This window comes from Sus scrofa, chromosome 14 (genome assembly GCF_000003025.6).
Source record: "Sus scrofa isolate TJ Tabasco breed Duroc chromosome 14, Sscrofa11.1, whole genome shotgun sequence".
Lineage (NCBI taxonomy): Eukaryota > Metazoa > Chordata > Mammalia > Artiodactyla > Suidae > Sus > Sus scrofa.
In genome coordinates, this window is record NC_010456.5 from 55,883,507 (window position 1) to 55,903,801 (window position 20,295).

Consider the following 20,295-nt stretch of genomic DNA (forward strand, 5'->3'; position numbering starts at 1 on the left):
AGCAGTAACCAGAGCCACAGCAGTGGCAATGCCAGATCCTTAACCTGCTGACCCACCAGCAAACTCAGATGTCAGTATTTTTTGATGATCCTGTCTAGTCTCTTAACACTTCTAATACTTGTTTCTTGATACTGTGACCTTCTGTGAGGTCTAGAAACTGGACCCTCGTCTTGGTAACCTATTCCTCGGTTCCCTCTCCCTATGGGCAGTCACCCAAGAGTCACTGTATCCTGTACTTAGACCTACTTGATGCCAGTTATTGCTCCACTTCCATGGCCTGTTTCTAACACCATCACTTTGATACCCCCATGTTAGTGGCTAGTCATACCATCCTGAAGTCAGTTGCTCAACTAGTTAGATTTTCTCTAGTTGCCTGCACTGGGCCTGCTCCTAATGCCTAAACGTGCTGCATGTCACTGTTCCTGGTTAGGTTCATCTGGGTGCCAGCCTTGGTTTTAAGCCTTTTATTTAAATATTACCGGACAGCCACATGTAGAAGAATGAAATTAGAACACTCCCTAACACCATACACAAAAATAAACTCAAAATGGATTAAAGACCTAGATAAAAGACCAGACACTATAAAACTCTTAGAGGAAAACATAGGCCAAACACTCTCTGACATAAACGACAGACAGCAACATCTTCTCAGATCCACCTCTTAGAGTAATGACAACAAAAACAAAAATAAACAAATGGGACTTAATTAAACTTAAAAGTTTCTGCACAGCCAAAGAAACCCTAAACAAAATGAAAAGACAACCCACAGAATGGGAGAAATATTTGCAAATGAATCGACTGACAAGGGATTCACCTCCAAAATTTATAAATACCTTCTGCAGCTCAGTACCAAAAAAACAAACAACCCCATCAAAAAAATGGGCAGATCTAAACAGACAATGCTCCAAAGAAGACATGCAGATGGCCAAAAAACACGTGAAAAAATGTTCAACATCACTCATCATTAGAGAAATGCAAATCAAAACCACTATGAGGAACCACCTTACACCAGCCAGAATGGCCATCATCAAAAAGTCTACAAACAGTAAGTGCTGGAGAGGGTGTGAAGAAAAAGGAATCCTAGTACTCTGTTGGTGGGAATGTAAATTGGTGCAACTACTATGGAAAACAGCGTGGAGATTCCTCAGAAAACTAAAAATAGAACTACCATTTGATCCAGCAATTCCACTCCTGGGCATCTATCCAGAGAAAACCATGACTCGCAAAGACACTTGTACTCCGATGTTCATTGCAGCACTATTTTCAATAGCCAAGACATGGAAACAACCTAAATGTCCATCGACAGAGGAGTGGATCAAGAAGATGTGGTACATATACACAATGGAATATAACTCAGCCATTAAAAAGAACAAAATACTGGCATTCTTAGCAACATGGATGGACCTAGAAATTACCACGCTAAGTGAAGTCAGTCAGACAATGAGACACCAACATCAAATGCTTTCACTGACATGTAGAATCTGAAAAAAGGACAGAATGAACTTCTTTGCAGAACGGATATTGACTCACAAACTTTGAAAAACTTAGGGTCTCCAAAGGAGACAGTTTGGGGGGTGGGGGGATACGCTGGGGTTGTGGGTTGGAAATCCTATAAAATTGGATTGTGATGATCATTGCACAACTATAAATGTAATAAATTCATTGAGTCATAAATACAAAAAACAAAAACAAAAAACAAAATAAGTAAAATATTACATGTTCACTAACTAAGATAGCCAATTTTTTTTTTTTTTTTTTTTTGGCTTTTTAGGGCCACACTCTCAGCATATGGAGGTTCCCAGACTAGGGGTCAAATCCAAGCTGTAGCTGCTGACCTACACCACAGCCACAGTAATGCAGGATCCGAGGTGCATCTGCAGCCTACACCACAGCTCACGGCAACACTGGATCCTTAACCTGAGCAAGGCCAGGGATCGAACCTGTGTCCTCAAGGATGCTAGTCAGATTCGTTAACTGCTGAGCCACGACAGGAACTCTGCGATAGCCCAATTAATTTTTGGGTGACTCCACTTGTTACATGATCTTTAAAAAGAGATGAAATATGCCACCCTATCATTTCCACAAACTGATTTTAGTACTCCCTCTGCAGCTATAGTCAAACCATTCCCCTTTCCCAGATGACATTTATTTTTTCATTACTTCTTTCCTAATACTTGTTATGAGAAAAGCCAGTTCTTGTGAGAATTCAATAAACTATTTGGCGGATAAAAGTCTCTCTTCCCCATTGACCGCAGGCTTTTCTTCTTTTTCTTTAAATACAGCTGCACCCTCAGCACATGGAAGTTCCCAGAGCAGAGACTGAATCTGAGACCTACTCTGCAGTTGTGGCAACGCCAAACGCCAGCTCCTTTAACCCACTGAATCAAGCCAGTGATCTAACCAGTACCACCACAGAGACAAGCCAGATCATTAACCCACTGCACCACAGCAGGAACTCCCCCAGCTGACATTTAAATACTTGCATGTCATCATTATTTCTCCTCTCTCCTCTTCCTGTTGCCACCTCTTAAACTCTTTACCATGGTAAACATCCCAGCTCCTTAAATCATCCTCATGTGAATTCCAAGGTCTTCTCCATAATTCACTTATTGTTTCTTTTCTTAAAGTACAACACCTAAAACTGAAAAACATAGTCCAAATGTGACTTGTCCTGTGTGTGGTTCAATGGTCTGAAGGTCATACATCTAATAATTAGCCCAATATTGCATTCACTTTTCCCCCTTTTCACAGGAAAGACTGTTGCTTGCTATTAAGATTTCAATGAAATCAACTAAATAGGAGTTCCCATTGTGGCTCAGTGGTTAACGAATCTGACTACAAACGATGAGGTTGTGGGTTCGATCCCTGGCCTCGCTCAGTCAGTTAAGGATCCAGCATTGCTGTGAGCTGTGGTGTAGGTCACAGAAGCAGCTTGGATCTGGCGTGGCTGTGGCTGTGGTGTAGGCCAGCAGCTGTAGCTCCGATTCCACCCCTAGCCTGGGAATGTCCATATGCTAAGGGTGTGGCCTGAGAAAAGACAAAAAGACAAAAAATAGGAGTTCCCGTCGTGGCGCAGTGGTTAACGAATCCGACTAGGAACCATGAGGATGAGGGTTCGGTCCCTGCCCTTGCTCAGTGGGTTAACGGTCCGGCGTTGCCGTGAGCTGTGGTGTAGGTTGCAGACGCGGCTCGGATCCCACGTTGCTGTGGCTGTGGCGTAGGCCAGTGGCTACAGCTCCGATTCGACCCCTAGCCTGGGAACCTCCATATGCCGTGGGAGCGGCCCAAAGAAATAGCAAAAAGACCAAAAATAAATAAATAAATAAATAAATAAACTACATAGACATTCCTGAGTTACTATCACTTTCTGATCATCAAATTAAAATGCTTAAATTTTACTATAATTACAACACCCTAAAAGTTTTTAATAGTCCTAAACATCCTCTCAATTTTCATTAATACATAAGTAGAATTTTATAACAATAGAAATTAGCTATATAATTTCTGTTCTTCTTTTAGCATTCTATAAACTTTTTATACAGCCACAGAATCATATTAATCACTTCAAAGCTAGACATCAATAATTAATCATTTCTCTATTGTAGTATTTTCATTGTTTACTACGCCAAAGAAAACAACTAAAGACATCTTTCAGGAGTTCCTGTCTTGGGTCAGTGGTAATGAACCCAACCAGTATCCATGAGAAGGCAGATTCAATCCGTGGCCTCACTCAGTGGGTTAATAAGAATCCGGCATTGCCATGAGTTTGGTGTAGGTCACAGATGTGGCTCGGATCCTGTGTTGTTATGGCTGTGGTGTAGGCCAGCAGCTGCAGCTCCGATTCAACCCCTAGCCTGGGAACTTTTTTTTTCTTTTTTTTTTTTTGTCTTTTCTAGGGCTGCACCCGCAGCATATGGAGGTTCCCAGGCTAGGGGTCTACTGGAACTGCAGCCGCCGGCCTACGCCACAGCCACAGCAACGCAGGATCCAAACCACACTGCAGCTGCTGGCTGTGGTGTAGGCCATCAGCTGCAGCTCCGATTCAACCCCTAGCCTGGGAACTTTTTTTTTTCTTTTTTTTTTTTTTTGTCTTTTCTAGGGCTGCACCCGCAGCATGTGGAGGTTCCCAGGCTAGGGGTCTACTGGAACTGCAGCCGCCGGCCTACGCCACAGCCACAGCAACGCAGGATCCAAACCACACTACAGCTCATGGCAACGCCAGAACCTTGACCCACTGAGTGAGGCCAGGGATCGAACCTCAACCTCATGGTTCTTAGTCAGATTCGTTAACCACTGAGCCACAACGGGAACTCCAGAATAAAGGTGTTTTTTGTTTTGTTTTGTTTTAGTATCTATTAAGCACAGTCTCTCTCTTTTTTTTTTTTTTTTTTTTTTTTTTTTGTCTTTTTGTTACCCTGGGAACTTCAGTATGCCACAGGTGCAGCCCTAAAAAGACAAAAATAAAAATAAAAAATAAAACATCTTTCATTTCTAAATTTCTACTGTCCTTTGAAATAGTTCCTAGGGAAAAAGTCTTGAAACAATTCCAAGTAAATAAATATGTTTAAGATTCCAGAAAGTCATTGCCAAACTATCCATCAAAAAAAGGGTAACTGTTGACACTGGCACGAAAGGAAAATCTACTTGTTTACCTATTTCTCATCAAGAGCTTTCAAATTGCTCTTCTCTATCCAGGACTTGTATAACTAAATTTTGAGGTAAAAGTTAACACATTATAATATTATAAATGCAGGACTTTACATTCATATATATTAAACATCCGATAACTCAATATATTAACCATTTCTCCTAGCTCTGTCCTGTTCAATTTTTCTAAAAACAAAGACAAAAAAGAATATAAGATTCTGGTCAAAGACAGAAGCCCATGGGTAAAACTTTTTAGTTAAAAGCCTTCCTAACCATCCAGCTCACATTCAAGAATGTCATCAACTTTGTGAAATGTTTCACTGAAATCAAAATACACTGTCAGTCAGGGTATGTATTCCTGTCATTCAGATAGAGGAGGAATGGGATAAGAGAAAGAATACTTTCACTTATTAACGTATATACCTGAGTTGTATGAATATTTTCGGAATAAGTAATTTTTACTTTTTCCTATGAATAATGGCATTGTTGTGGCTGTGGCATAGGCCAACAGCTGTAGCTCTGATTGGACCCCCTAGCCTGGGACCTCCATATGCTGCAGCACTAAAAAGCAAAAAAAGATATTGGCTGATAGTTTTCAGGTAAGAATATAAAATGGGAAAAAGAAAGTCTATTCAGCAAGTATTGCTGGGAAACCTGGACAGCTGCATGCAAGGCAATGAAATTAGAACATACTCTCACACCATGCACAAAAATAAACTCAAAATGGCTGAAAGACTTAAATATAAGACAGGACACCATCAAACTCCTAGAAAAAAACATAGGCAAAACACTCTCTGACATCAACATCATGAATATGTTCTCAGGTCAGTCTCCCAAAGCAATCGAAATAAGAGCAAAAATAAACCAGTGGGACCTAATCAAACTGAAAAGCTTTTGCACAGAAAAGGAAATCAAAAAGAAACCAAAAAGACAACTTACAGAATGGGAGAAAACAGTTTCAAATGATGCAACGGACAAGGGCTTAATCTCTAGAATATATAAGCAACTTATACAACTCAACAGCAAAAAAGCCAATCAACCAATGGAAAAATGGGCAAAAGACCTGAATAGACTGTTCTCCAAGGAAGATATACAGATGGCCAACAAACACATGAAAAAATGCTCAACATTGCTGATTATAAGAGAAATGCAAATCAAAACTACCATGAGATACCACCTCACACCAGTCAGAATGGCCCTCATTAATAAGTCCACAAATAACAAGTGCTGGAGGGGCTGTGGAGAAAAGGGAACCCCTGCACTGTTGGTGGGAATGTAAACTGGTACAGCCACTATGGAGAACCGTTTGGAGATACCTTAGAAATCTATACAGAGAACTTCCATATGACCCCACAATCCCACTCTTGAGCATATATCCGGACAAAACTCTACTAAAAAGAGACACATGCACCTGCATGTTCATTGCAGCACTATTCACAATAGCCAGGACATGGAAACAATCCAAATATCCATCGACAGATGATTGGATTCGGAAGATGTGGTATATATACGCAATAGAATACTACTCAGCCATAAAAAAGAATGACATAATGCCATTTGCAGCAACATGGATGGAACTAGAGAATCTCATACTGAGTGAAATGAGCCAGAAAGACAAAGACAAATACCATATGACATCACTTATAACTGGAATCTAATATCCAGCACAAATGAACATCTCCTCAGAAAAGAAAATCATGGACTTGGAGAAAAGACTTGTGGCTGCCTGATGGGAGAGGGAGGGAGTGGGAGGGATCGGAAGCTTGGGCTTATCAGATACAACTTAGAATAGATTTACAAGGAGATCCTGCTGAGTAGCATTGAGAACTATGTCTAGATACTCATATTGCAACAGAACAAAGGGTGGGGGGAAAAATGTATACATGTAAGGATAACTTGATCCCCTTGCTGTACAGTGGGAAAAAAATAAAAATAATAATAAATAAATTAAATTAATTTTTAAAAAAAGCCAAAAAAAAGTCTATAAACAATAAATGCTAGCGAGGGTGTGGAGAAAAGGGAATCCTCTTACACTCTTGGTGGGAATGTAAACTGGTGCAACCACTATGAAAAACAGTATGGAGATTCCTCAGAACACTAAAAATAGAATTACCATTTGATTCAGCAATCCCACTCCTGAGCATCTATCCAGAGAAAACCATGACTTGATAAGATGTATGTACCCAATGTCTATTGCAGCAGTATATACAATAGCCAAGACATGGAAGCAACCTAAATGTCCACTGACAGGGGTGGATAAAGAAGATGTGGAACATGTACACAATGGAATATTAGTCAGCCACAAAAAGGAATGAAATAATGGCATTTTTAGCAACGTGGATGAACCTAGAAATAATCATGCTAAGTGAAGTTAGACAGTAAGACACAAACATATGCTATCACTTATATGTGGAATCTAAAAAAAGGATACAACAAACTCCTTTGCAGAACAGAAACTGACTCACAGACTTTGAAAAACTCATGGTTACCAAAAGACACAGGTTGAGCAGGAAGGGAAGGGCTAGGGGTTTGGATGCAAATGCTGTATAATTGGGTTGTGATGACTGACATAAAACTATAAATATAATAAAATTTATGGAGTTAAAAAAAAAACAGACATAGTAGTCAACTTCATAGAGAAAGTCAGAATGGTGATGACCAATGGCTGCAGGGAGGGGGAAATAGGGAACTGGCTAAATGGCAACAGAGTTTCAGTTCTGCAAAATAAAGAGAGTTCTGAAGATGGATGGTGCTGGTGGTTGAGCCATAATATGAATGTACTAAACACTACTAAAATGTACATTTAAAAATGGTTGTAGTTTCCGCAGTGACTCAGCAGGTTACAAATTTGACTAGTATCTATGAGGATTCAGGTTCAATCCTTGGCCTCGCTCTGTGTGTTAATGATCTAGTGTTGCCATGAGCTGTGGTGTGGGACACAGATGCCGCTCAGATCCCACGTTGTTGTGGCTGTAGCTCTGATTCAACTCCTAGCCTAGGAATGTGGCCCTAAAAATAAATAAATTAATTAATTAAAAATGGTCAAGATAAAGAGTTCCCACTGGGGCACAATGGGATAGGTGGTGCCTCTGCAGCACCAGGGTGCAGGTTCCATCTCTGGCTCAGCACAGTGTTGCCGAAGCTGTGGAGTGGTCCCAACTGCGGCCTGGATCTGATTTTTTTATAAATTTCATAAGCCATGGAGCCACAAAAATGGGGGGGGGGTGAAGATTGAGTTTCCTGGTGGCTCAGCGGATTAAGGATCCAACATCGTCACTGCTGTGCTGCAGATTCCAGTCCTGGCCTGGGAACTTTTGCATGGCATGGGTGCTGGAACAGCCAAAAAAAATGGTTAGGATGGAAAATTTTACATACTTTACTACAATTAAAAAGTATAGGTCAGGAGGGAGTTCCCATCATGGCTCAGAAGTTAAGGAACCCGACTAAGATTCATGAGGACACGGTTCGATCCCTGGCCTCGCTCAGTAGGTTAAGGATCCGGCATTTCCGTGAGCTGTGGTGTAGGTTGCAGACACAGCTTGGATCCTGCATTGCTGTGGCTCTGGTGTACGCTGGTGGCTATAGCTCCAATTTGACCCCTAGCCTGGGAACCTCCATGTGCCGTGGGTATGGCCCTAAAAAGACAAAAAAAAAAAAGGAAATACACACACACGTCAGAAGTTCCTGCGTCAGCGCAGTGAAAACAAATCCAACTAGGAACTATGAGGTTGTGGGTTTGATCCCTGGCCTTGCTCAGTAGGTTAAGGATCTGGCGTTGTCATGAGCTGTGGTGTAGGTCTCAGATGAGGCTCAGATCCCCCGTTGTTGTGGCTGTGGTGTAGGCCGGCAGCTGCAGCTCTGATTCAACCCCTAGCCTGGGAACCTCCTTAAAGCAAAAAACAAAAAACAAAAGACATTTAATTCCCAAAGTTTTAACTGGGACATTGAATCTTAAGAGTATGGTAATTCATTTTTTTCAAAGTATGCTTTCCTGATATCCAAGGAAGCAGTTTGAGTACATTCAACATTTTGTTTGGGAAGCCTATCAAAAATAAGAGTTTCTTTTCCCACAGTATGTCAGGGTCCTCTACTTAGCCCATTTCTTCTGTCTTGTTAATGAGATTTCAAACCAAAGGAATCTTGTGGGAATTACCCTGTGGCTCAGGGGAACCGAACTCGACTAGTATCACAAGAATGTGGGTTTGATCCCTGGCCTTGTCAGTGGGTTAAGGATCCATCCAGCATTGCCTCGAGCTGTGGTGTAGGTCACAGACACGGCTTGAATCCCATGTTGTTGTGGCTGTGTCATAGGCTGGCAGCTGTGGCTCTGATTTGACCCCTAGCCATATGCCACAGGTGCCGTCCCAACACACACAAAAAAACCCCAAAGTAATCTTTCATTTTTGTCTCTTCCAAGAAACTTAAATGGTTAAAAAAAAAAAAAAAAAAAAAGTCAGGTCTTGCCCCTAGAAAAGAATGGGCCTCTAACATAATTAAAGTTGGTTGAAATCTTCTTTCACAACTCTGTATTATTTTTGTGCCACTTTTATAATCTGTATTAGGAGAGCAATAATCTTATTCTTATTTTTTTCTTTTCTTCTTTGGCCGCCCCACAGTATATGGAGTTCCCAGACCAGTGATCAGATCCAAGCCACAGCTGTGACCTAAGTGGCAGCTACAGCAACACCAGATCCTTAACCTACTGTGCCAGCCTGGGGATCAAACCTGCATCCCAGCACCCCCCAAGATGCTGCTGATGCCACTGCACCACAGTGGGAACTCCCTTATTCTCCTTCTTACCTAATGATCTATAGCATGATCTATAATTCTCTTCCACTTCTTACTGCTTTTGTCATTTAGGCTTTCCACTCTAATGCCAATGCTCTTGGCTCCAAACAAATGTGTATATATATAATATAGTCCTGATAGACACAATCCATCTCACAAATCTTATATTGGACTGTTCTGAACAAAGACATATATTTCCATTCAAATAGTGAGCCTATCCCAGCAAATTTAAGTGATATTCACAGTATTGCATATATGTTTTCCTAGAAAGAATCCTTAAGACTCTAAGTTCAGTTACTGTCCTTTGGCTACGGTATCTCTTCTTCCTCATAGAAGTTTTGGCTACTTCCTCCACTTCTTTGGTTACTTATCACACTCTTCCCAGCATCATCCAGTTCAATGGTTCACAGGCAATATTTTCCCTCTCCATAAAATTTTAGCATCCATTCTTCTCAATCACATTTTCTTGTTTCTTACTGAAAACTATTCTTCCCAATTCCTATGACAGGCAGAATACATTAGAATGAAGCTGATCTTTATCTAGGAAGACAAGAAAGGAGGATAGAAGCCAGGATCTGAGTTACTATATATGTTTATTAGGAATAAAAGATAGCAGGGAATATATCTCAGTGGGTAAATTGTGACCACCAGAAATTAAGACTGGAAAGAGATCAAGGTTAATATGTGGCATCACTGGATTCAAAGAAAACAAAGACGAGGAGTTCTCACTGTGGCACAATGGGATAGGTGGCATCTTTGCAGCACCAGGACACAGAGTTGACCCCTGGCCGGCACAGTGGTAGGTTAAGGATCCGGTGTTGCTTTTGCTGTGGTGTAGGCCATCATCTGCAGTTCCAATTCGACCCCTAGCCAGGGAAGTCCATACACCACAGGTGTGGCCCTAAAAATACAAGAAATTAAATTAAAAAAAGATAAGGAAAATGAAAGCACTTTGTAAAATGCATAATTTGTTTTTAGTCATATGGTTTGTTGTTGGTGCAGGAGACTCACCAAAGAAGAAAGACTCGTTACCCTGCAAGTCCTCAGCCAATGCAAAGCCACAGACAGAAAAAAAAAAAAAAAAAAAAAGGAGTTCTCGTCGTGGCGCAGTGGTTAACAAATCCCATTAGAACCCATGAGGTTGAAGGTTCGGTCCCTGCCCTTGTTCAGTGGGTTAACGATCCAGCGTTGTCATGAACTGTGGTGTAGGTTGCAGACGAGGCTCGGATCCCGTGTTGCTGTGGCTGTGGCGTAGGCCAGTGGCTATAGCTCCGATTCGACCCCTAGCCTGGGAACCTCCATATGCCGCGAGAGCGGCCCAAGAAATGGCAAAAAGACAAAAAAAAAAAAAAAAAAAAAGCCACAGACGCTCCGTTTCCTTAGCCCTTCTAATTTTCTCGTCTCTATAAAAGCATTCTCCTTCCCTGGCTAGCACTTGGCCTGCCATAGATGCAGACACCAAACTGCAATTCTCTGCTGATTTCAAATAAATCCAACTTTGCTGGGGAAATAGCTGGCTATCTCCTTGCTTTAGGTCAACAACCTGGTCCCTTGAAGAGAGGATTCATCTTTCTCTTTCCCAAAACCTTAAAACAATAGGACCACTTAAACCTGGAATAGCTGAGGAACACCATTGCCACAATGCAGAAAAAAATTTGTCTGAAAATAAAGCCAAATGGGAAAACAGAATTGATCCAGCTGTCCCTAAAGCCTTTCTTTAGTCCAGGGAAATGAACCACTAAATTCACCAAGCCTGTGTTTCCATCAGTTTGAACTGGTTTCTTTCTCCTGCAACTGAAAGAACCCTGAAAAATAAATAAGAACTCGGGTCATATCTTTTGCTATTTAATGTTATATGGACATTATACAAAGCCAGCCAGCTGTACAGAAATTCTACCTCTCCTTGTACATGCTAGTTATGGGACACTGGATGACTTATCCTGTGTCTCGGTTTCCCTAACTGAATAATATCAGGACCTACTTCACAGAGCTGTTGTAGGAATTAAATGAGTTACTATGTGTTCAATGTACAGAAAACTTGTTAGCCATTAAGATCATAAATTAGAGTCTATATGTATTTATTTATTTAGGTCTTTTTTTTTTTGCTTTTATTTATTTATTTATTTATTTTGTCTTTTTGCCATTTCTTGGGCCACTCCCGAGGCATATGGAGGTTCCCAGGCTAGGGGTCAAATTGGAGCTGTAGCCGCTGGCCTACACCACAGCCACCGCAACACCGGATCCTTACCCCACTGATCGAGGCCAGGGATCGAACCCACAACCTCATGGTTCCTAGTCAGATTCATTAACCACTGAGCCACGATGGGAACTCCTAAAGTCTATATTTAGATAAAAGAAAAAACTTCCACAAATCCAACGAAATACATCACAAGTTCAGAATAACAGTAGCTGATATGGGGAAGCTGAATCACAGTGACCCTACCGCTACAGTAGGAGGGTTCAATTCCCAGCTTTCCTATCTTGTTTCACTGCCAAGAGATCCAAAACAATGTCTGATGCACAAAAGAAAAGGTAAGAACACTGGCACTTTGTGAATTAACATGAGAAAAAAAGTTTTTCAATATAAATTCTATTATCTAAGTGGATTTTGCTTAATCTTGCCTGATACTTGTTTAAAAGTGTACCAAAATAATTGACCTGAGGTCTGAAGTCTCATTCACACACTGACACAGTCAAGTAGAAAACTCAGTATCAGTGGGACACACACTTCACAGAGACTTAGAAGCCTCTGTAGTACCCCTGGTTCAGGTGCTTAAAGTTGTGAGTCCCGACATTCGTTAACCTTTCTGAAATAGAAGGCATGCTCCTATAAAGAACTTAGTTTAATTAGGAGAGATAACTAACAGCAAACAATTAAGACCTAAAATGAGCAATGCTAGGATCAAATTCAGTGATGGAGAATAGCCAGATGGGTCAAGAGTGAGGAAGACACCATGTGGAAACCATATCCAGGTTAAGCTGATGATAACAGGCAGCAGAAATTAAAAGTACAAGCTTTTCAGGTAGGGAAATCTAAGAGGGTTTCACTGATTAGAAGTTCATGTTGGAAGACTAAAGAATGTGGGAATACCTTTGAACATTTGAGGGCCAAAATGTCATTACTTTTTTTTTTTGGCTGCACCCATGGCAGGGAGATGTTCCCAGGCCAGGGACTGAACTCAAGCCACAGCAGCAACCCAAGCCTCAGTACTGACCACACTGGAACCTTAACCTGCTGTGCCACCAGGGAACTCGCTTGCTTTTAAATGACCACATAAAATGTAACAACTTCCAAGTATTTAATAGCCCAATTTTAAACAAATCCATCTGCTGTCCTTTTTGAAAAGAAATTTAAGGAGTTCCTGCTGTGGCTCTGTGGTTAACAAACCTGACTAGTATCCATGAGGACACAGGTTCAATCCCTGGCCTCGTTTATTGGGTTAAGGATCCAGTGTTGCTGTGGCTGTGGTGTAGGCCAGCAGCTGCAGCTCAGATTCAACCCCTAGCTTGGGAACCCCCTATGCCACAGGTGGGCCCTAAAAAGACAAAAATAAAATAAATAAAAAGAAATTTAACTGTACAGAGTTCCTGCTGTGGCACAACTAGACTGCAGCGTCTTTGGAGCACTGAGACACAGGTTCAATCCAGGCCTGGCAGAGTGAGTTAAGGATCTGGCTTTGATGCAGCCATGGCTTAGGTCACAACTGTGGTTTGGATCTGATCCCTAGCCCAGGAACTCCATTTGCTGTGGGGTGACCAAAAAGAAAAGGAAAAAAAAAATTTAACTGTGGTAAAACACATAGACCATAAAATCCATCATCTTAACCATTTTTAAGTGTGCAGTTCAGTGACATTAGTTACATTTCCATTGTTGTGCACCCATGACCAAAACTTTTCCTTCTTGCAAAACTCTAAGTCTGTATCCATTAAACAACTCCCAAGACTCCTCTCCAAAGCCCCTACCTTCCGTCTCTGTTCATGTGACAACCCTCAGTGTCTCACAGAAGGGGAAGCACACAGTAAGTCTTTTAGTGACCGGCATATCTCACTCAGCATAATGCCCTACTGTCCTCTATGTACTTTCCACCTAATGTAAAAGCCTGGATCCAAGCTGCACTGCAACCTCACAGTCTCCTCAGCCCTCACATAGTGCACTATCCCATGTCATTTTAAGTAGGTCCTTCAGATATTTCTGAAGAGAGTGTAGACATGTCTTCTCTCTAAAGCACCAGTAACTTAAAGCCACACCAAATCCACAATTTTTATGATACAATTACATGAAAGGAAACTAATAAAATTAAGGAAACAGGAGTTCCATCGTGGCGCGGTGGTTAACGAATCCGACTAGGAACCATGAGGTTGTGGGTTCGATCCCTGCCTTGCTCAGTGGGTTAAGGATCCAGCGTTACCGTGAGCTGTGATGTAGGTCGCAGATGCGGCTCAGATCCCTCATTGCTGTGGCTCTGGCGTAGGCTGGCAGCTACAGCTCCGATTCGACCCCTAGCCTGGGAACCTCCATATGCCGTGGGAAGCAGCCCTAGAAAAGGCAAAAAGACAAAAAAAACAAAAAAATTAACAAAACAATCAGTGACTTTTCTCTACACACTCTCAAGTACCACCAAATCTTCCCATAGCATTCCTCTGCAAATTCATTCCAGCTACTCTTAAAAAACAGCAAATTGTTAAGTTCCTCCCTTCTGATAGGCCTACCTACTTTCTGGGCAATATACCTTTCACACTTAATAATGTCTATCATACTGTTTTCTTTTCTCTTCTTTTTTTGTCTTTTTAGGACCTCGCCTGTGGCATATGGAAGTCCCCAAGCTAGGGAACAAATCAGAGCTGTAGCTGCCAGCCTATACCGCTGCCATAGCAACACCATATCCGAGCCACATCTGTGACCTACACCACAGCTCAAGACAATGCCTGATCCTTAACTCATTGATCGAGTCCAGGGATCGAACCCATGTCCTCATGGATACTAGTCGGGTTCTTTACTGCTAAGCCACAATGTAAACTTTATTACATTTGCACGTTCCCCAGCAAAACGCTACAGTAGAGGAAGTATCATTATCTTAAAACTCTGAAATGCTAAGCACACAATAAGTATTCTATTAAGATGTATGATAAATTTACTTTAATAATCCCAAAGAAAAAAAAGCAAAACCACCATAAAATAGTAAATACTACTAGTTTTATTGTCAAACATTTACATCTGACAAAAATAAGAACTGAGATGATTTAGGAAGCCTGCTAAAATCAGAAGCTTGAGAGTTCCTGTTGTGGCTCAGCAGTAATGAACCCAATTAGTATCCATGAGGACACAGGTTTGATCCCTGTCCTCACTCAGCAGGTTAAGGATCTGGCATTGCCATGAGCTGTGGTGCAGGTCTCAGACGAAGCTTGGATCTGGCATTGCTATAGCTGTGGTGTAGGCCAGCAGCTATAGCTCCGATTTGACCCCTAGCCTGGGAATTTCTATATGCCGTGGGTGTGACCCTAAATAGACCAAAAAAAAAAAAAAAATGAGAAGCGTAAAGGTAAGAACTATACTGTTCTACAAGGTTAAGATTCTTTATTTTTTTTAAGATTCTGATTCAATTAAATATGCAGTTAAAATTAGAAATTAAAATGTTAACCATGAGAACAGAAACGAAGTATATAGAGTAACATATCTTTCAAACAAATAGAAGGGAAAAAGTAAAAAGAGAAAACAAAACCAAAACCTCAATTCAAAAAAGGCAAAAAAAAGAAAAAGCACAGAAAGTAAAAGCATAAGACGGTGCAAAGAAGGCCAAATCCATGTATTCAACAATTATATTACGGAGCGCCTACTAAAAACCAGATCCTGTTTTAGGCACTAAGGATACAGCTATAAACAAAACAGAGAAATATCAGCCCCTCATGACACTTCTATCCTTTTTTTTTTTTTTTTTTTTGGCTTTTCAGGGCTGCACCTGCAGCATATGGCAGTTTCCAGGCTTGGGGCCCAATTGGAGCCACAGCTGCCGGGTTACACCACAGCAACATCAGATCTGAGTCACATCTGCAACCTACACCACAGCTCACAGCAACACTGGATCCTTAACCCACTGATCGAGGCCAGGGATTGAACCCACAACTTCATGGTTCCCAGTTGGCTTTGTTTCCACTGTGCCACAATGGGAACTCCAATGCTTCTATCCTAATGGGGTAAACATTAATAAACCAGAGAAATGAAATCACATGGCAGGTCATATGGTAATAAGCACAAGGGTAGTGAATACAATGGAAATGTCAGGAAAGGCCTCACTGAAAAGGTAATATTCAAAAAAGAAAAAAAATGAGGGAGGAGTTCCCATTGCGGCTCAGCAGGTTAAGGACCCAACATAGTCTCCTAGAGGACACAGGTCCGATCCCTGGCCTCGTTCAGTGGTTTAAGGATCCAGTGTTGCTTTGAACTGCAGCTCAGATTTGGTGTTGCTGCAGCTGTCACATAGGCCGGCAGCTGCAGCTCTGATTCAACTCCCTGGCCTGGGAACTTCCACATGCCACAGGTTTGGCCCTAAAAAGAAAAAAGAAAAAAAAAAAAAAAGAGGGAGGTCAGGGATTAAACCATGTAGACATATAGGGGAAGAGCATTTCCACAAAGGAACCACAAGAATAAATATCCTGTGGTTAGGATGTGACTGGGGCAACAGAGTAGAGCAACGAGAAGAAGAGCCAGAAAGGAGATCGGAGGTAAAGCAAGAGCTGGATCACACCACAGAATCCTGAGGGACACTCTTAATGAATTTGGCTTTTTTTTTTTTTTTGGCTGAGCCTGTGGCACGTGAAATTTCCTGGGCCAGAGAATGAACTCGAGCTGCAGCTGTGACAACACTGAATCCTTGAACCACTGGGCTCAGGGTGGACCCGAGCAGTCAGGTTCTTAACCTACTGCACCACAACAGGCACTCCTAGAATTTGGCCTTTTTTTTTTTTTTTTTTAGGGCCACACCTGCTAGAGGTCTAATCCAAGCTGCAGCTAATGGCCACAGCCACTTGGGATCCAAGCCACGTATGCCCTTTAACCCAATGAGCAATGCCAGGGATCAAATCTGCATCCTCATGGATACTAGTCGGGTTCATAACCCACTGAGCAACAATAGGGACGCCCTAGAATTTGGCTTTTAATTTGAGTGAAATGGGGGTAGTACTTGGAGGATTTTGTTGAGAGTAGGGAGATAATCTAATTCTTTTTAAGGCGAATCACTCTAGATGGGATGGAAAGACTGAAAAAAGACTAGTTAGGTAGCTATTGCAGAAATCCAGGTCAGAGATGGCTGTGATGTGGATAAGTGAAAGTGGTGAGAAGGGATTGGGAGTCTGGATAAAAAGTGAAGGCAGAGTCCTTAGATTTGCTGATAGATTACACCTGCGATGTGAAAGCTATGCGTCAAGGATGACTCCAAAGGTTCTGGTCTGAACAAATATCTCAGTAACAACAGTGAATATAAATACAATAAGCCTTATAGTCCAAAGGCAGAGACTGTGCACGTGGATTTAAAAAAAAAAAAAATTCCCAGCAATATGCTATATACATAAAAGCATACAAAAAGGTTAAAACTAAAAAGATGAAAAAAGTTGAGACAAATATCAAATGATAGTGGCCATGACTATAATAATGTCAGACAAAAGAGAGCTCTGTTCTGCCTTTCTCTAAGTTTGGCATTTGTGAGCCCCACGTTCCCAAGGGGACTGCCGTTTCTTTGTGGAAGGGGATGTCACACCCTCATTTGGATCCACCCACAATCTACAGCACCCCCTTCGACAGCCCGTTCTCCAGCTACTTAACATTATTTCTCTTTCATCTCAAATGTTAGACGGTTTGGAAGGTCGGGACTGTTGCACTAACAAGACACCAAGTTATAGGTAGCCTGTACCAATTTCATCTCTTTCGGAGTGACAAGCCAATAACGCTTTTTCGTGACGCGCAGTGCGGCGCTACCCATTCCTCTCGCCCCGACGGATATACCCCTGCGAGGCTGGGCTCCGTCAAAGCCCCAGGGAGCAGGCAACGCCCCCGGGAAGTTTCTAAAAAAAGGGGGGAAAAGACCAAGAGCACTACAGGCTCATGCGCCAGTCACCAGCCAGCTAAGAACGCTCGAACCCCTCGGCTCCCCAGACGCTTCGAAACTCACCTGCCCGCAGCTGGCCAGAGCGTCCGAGCTACTGCCCCTCTCACGCGTCCGGCCCCAGACAGCTTCCGGCTCTGGCCGGAAGTGCTTCTTCAGGGAAACGGGAAGTCCCGCCCCCAGGAAGTTCCCGGGGGTGGTGGGGGGGTATTAGCAGTGACCCGCAGAGCTCAGCTATAAATAATTGCTAGAACTTCCGCAGCTAGAGGTTTGGTCAGCCCCGCTCCTCGAACTCTGGTCCTTGATGCTCGAGCTATTCCCCTGGAACTCGGGCGGATAGAACGACCATAGGAATGCGCATTTTCCACTTGTTATCACGGAAGCGAATTACAAGTCCTGTGTGAGATTCCGTTATGTTTCTTGAGAATCTACCACATAAGAAGCACGTGGTGGTCACAGAGAATAATGTAGTGTTGATTCCTCAAACACTAGAGGAAAAATTTTTTACTAGCTGAACATAAGGCAGAATGAAAATAAATGCAGTAATAGGTCGCAGACACGACTGGGGGGTGGGGAAGGGAACATGCCCACAGCATGCAGAACTCCTGGGCCAGGGATTGAAACTGAGCCACAGCAGTGACAATGCTGGATCCTTAATTGCTAGGCCACAAGGCAACTCCTTGAGTCTCCTATTATAAGGATTGGATTAGGTTCCCAACCGTTAAGTCCTCGTTTAACCTTAATAACTTCCGTAAAGATCCTATCTCCAAACACAGAAATCCTAGAGGTTGAAGCTTCAACATACACATTTTAGGGGGACACAAACATCCAGTCCCAGTATTACTCAAGAGATATGGAAATACATATCCCACAAAAATTTGCAACATTATTCATAATAGCCAAAAAAAGTAGGAATAACCCTAATGACTATGAACTAATGAATGGATAAACAAAATGTGGTATTTTCATACAGTGGACATTATTCAGACTAAAAAAACTGAAATTCTGACACAGTATAGATGAACTTTCAAAATAATATGCTACGGAAAGGAGCCAGTTACAAAAGGCCACAGAGTGTATGATTCCATTTGTATGAAACATCCCAAATAGACAATCTATAGAGACAGTAGATTTGTGGCTGCCTAGAGTGTCAGGGGTAAAATGGGGGAATTGGGGAGTGAATGCTTAAAGTGATGGGAGTTTCTCTTAGAGGAAGCAAAAATGTTCTAAAATTAAATCATGGTGATGTAGCTACCATCATCTCTCATGGGATACTCGAACACCCTCCTCATGGGCCTCCAGACCTCCTCTCCTGTGGTCTACAAACCCATCCACTACTCAGATGCCAGAATGGTCTTTTATAAAGGTAAATTAAATCTAGTTACTCCCTTTCTTTGAAACTTCTATTGGCTTTTCAACTGCACTTAGATTGCAACATTAGGTTCTTACTCGGTTTTACAAAGTCCAACATGACCTGGTCCCTATATAGCTTGTACACAATGGTGAAGTGCTTTCCTATCTTAAGACCTTTGGAGTCCTTTTGCTTTGATGGCTCTTCACCATGATTTTGGTATGGCTTTTCTTGTTGCTCAGAGCTTAGCTTAAATGCTACTTCCTCAGAGAGGTCTTTCCTGCACACTGAATGTTAAGTAGCCATCCTTTATCTGTTTAGCACTTATTGGTATTTTCTGTTCATTGCTTTTATGACTTTAAAATTTTTCCATATTTGAAAAGATAATATATTCCCAGGCTTCAGAAGTCAAAAGTAGTAAATGGGTGTGCAGTGAAAAGCCCCTCTTGCTGGTTCTATTTTCCAGTCTCTGTCCCTCAGTTCCCTGCCTAGAGATAAGGTAAGCAAGTATTTTTCTTTCTTCTTTTTTCTTTTTTGCTTTTTAGGGCGGCACCCATGGCAAATGGAGGTTCCCAGACTAGGGGTCAAATGAGAGCTACAGTTGCTGGCCTAGACACACCAATTGCATATCCAAGCTGCGTCTGCGACCTACACCACAGCTCGCGGCAACGTCGGATCCTTAACTCACTGAGAGGCCAGGGATCGAACCCACAATTTCATTTCCACAGCGCCATGACAGGAACTATTTTTCTTTTATTCTGTTCTTTTTCACACAAATGGTAACTTCTATACAGTCTCTTAACCTTGTGTTTTCTGGTTTTTCTCTTTCTTTGTCTTGGAGAACAAAGGGAATATATTGGAAGGATACTGGATAGCTTACAGCATAATAGGGGGGTTGAAGCATCAGGTTTAGGTCCAAGACAGAACAAGAACCAGAAAAGAACCAAAACAGCAAGTACCTCTTAGTCATTTGGTCAATTTCCTACCAGGTGAGTTGGCTCCAACAGTTTTCTTTACTCAAGAATCCCCCTGAAGCCAGAATCTAATTGGTTAAGATTAGGTCATGTGTACCCTTTGACAGGAGCAGGGCAGTGAGAAGAAGAGTACAGGAGTTCCTATTGTGGCGCAGCAGAAACAAATCCCACTAGGAACCATGAGGTTGTGGGTTCGATCCCTGGCCTTGCTCAGTGGGTTAAGGAAATGGCATTGCCGTGAGCTGTGGTGTAGGTCGCAGATGTGGCTTGGATCCTACGTTGCTGTGGCTGTGGCGGAGGCCGGCAGCTGTAGCTGTGATTCAACCCCCTAGCCTGGGAACCTCCATCTGCTCTGAGTGTGGCCCTAAGAAGCAAAACAAAAACAAAAACAAAAAACAGAAGATGAGGAAGAAGAAGGGTACAGCAACCGCCTAAGATT

General features: G+C 42.1%; 1 protein-coding gene across 8 annotated transcripts in view; it reads right to left on the reverse strand.

The window, feature by feature from the left end:
- Window positions 1-17,709, reverse strand: part of TBCE (tubulin folding cofactor E) — an 84,553-nt gene extending 66,844 nt beyond the window's left edge. For 5 of the 8 annotated variants that reach the window (XR_002338966.1, XR_002338962.1, XR_002338963.1 and 2 more), the window contains exon 1: window positions 17,598-17,709. The gene's annotated coding sequence lies outside the window, so the exon portion shown is untranslated. Of the gene's footprint in view, window positions 1-2,483; window positions 2,642-17,597 lie in introns of all 8 variants that reach the window. The other 3 variants (XR_002338965.1, XR_002338964.1, XR_002338967.1) reach the window with 3 other exon arrangements.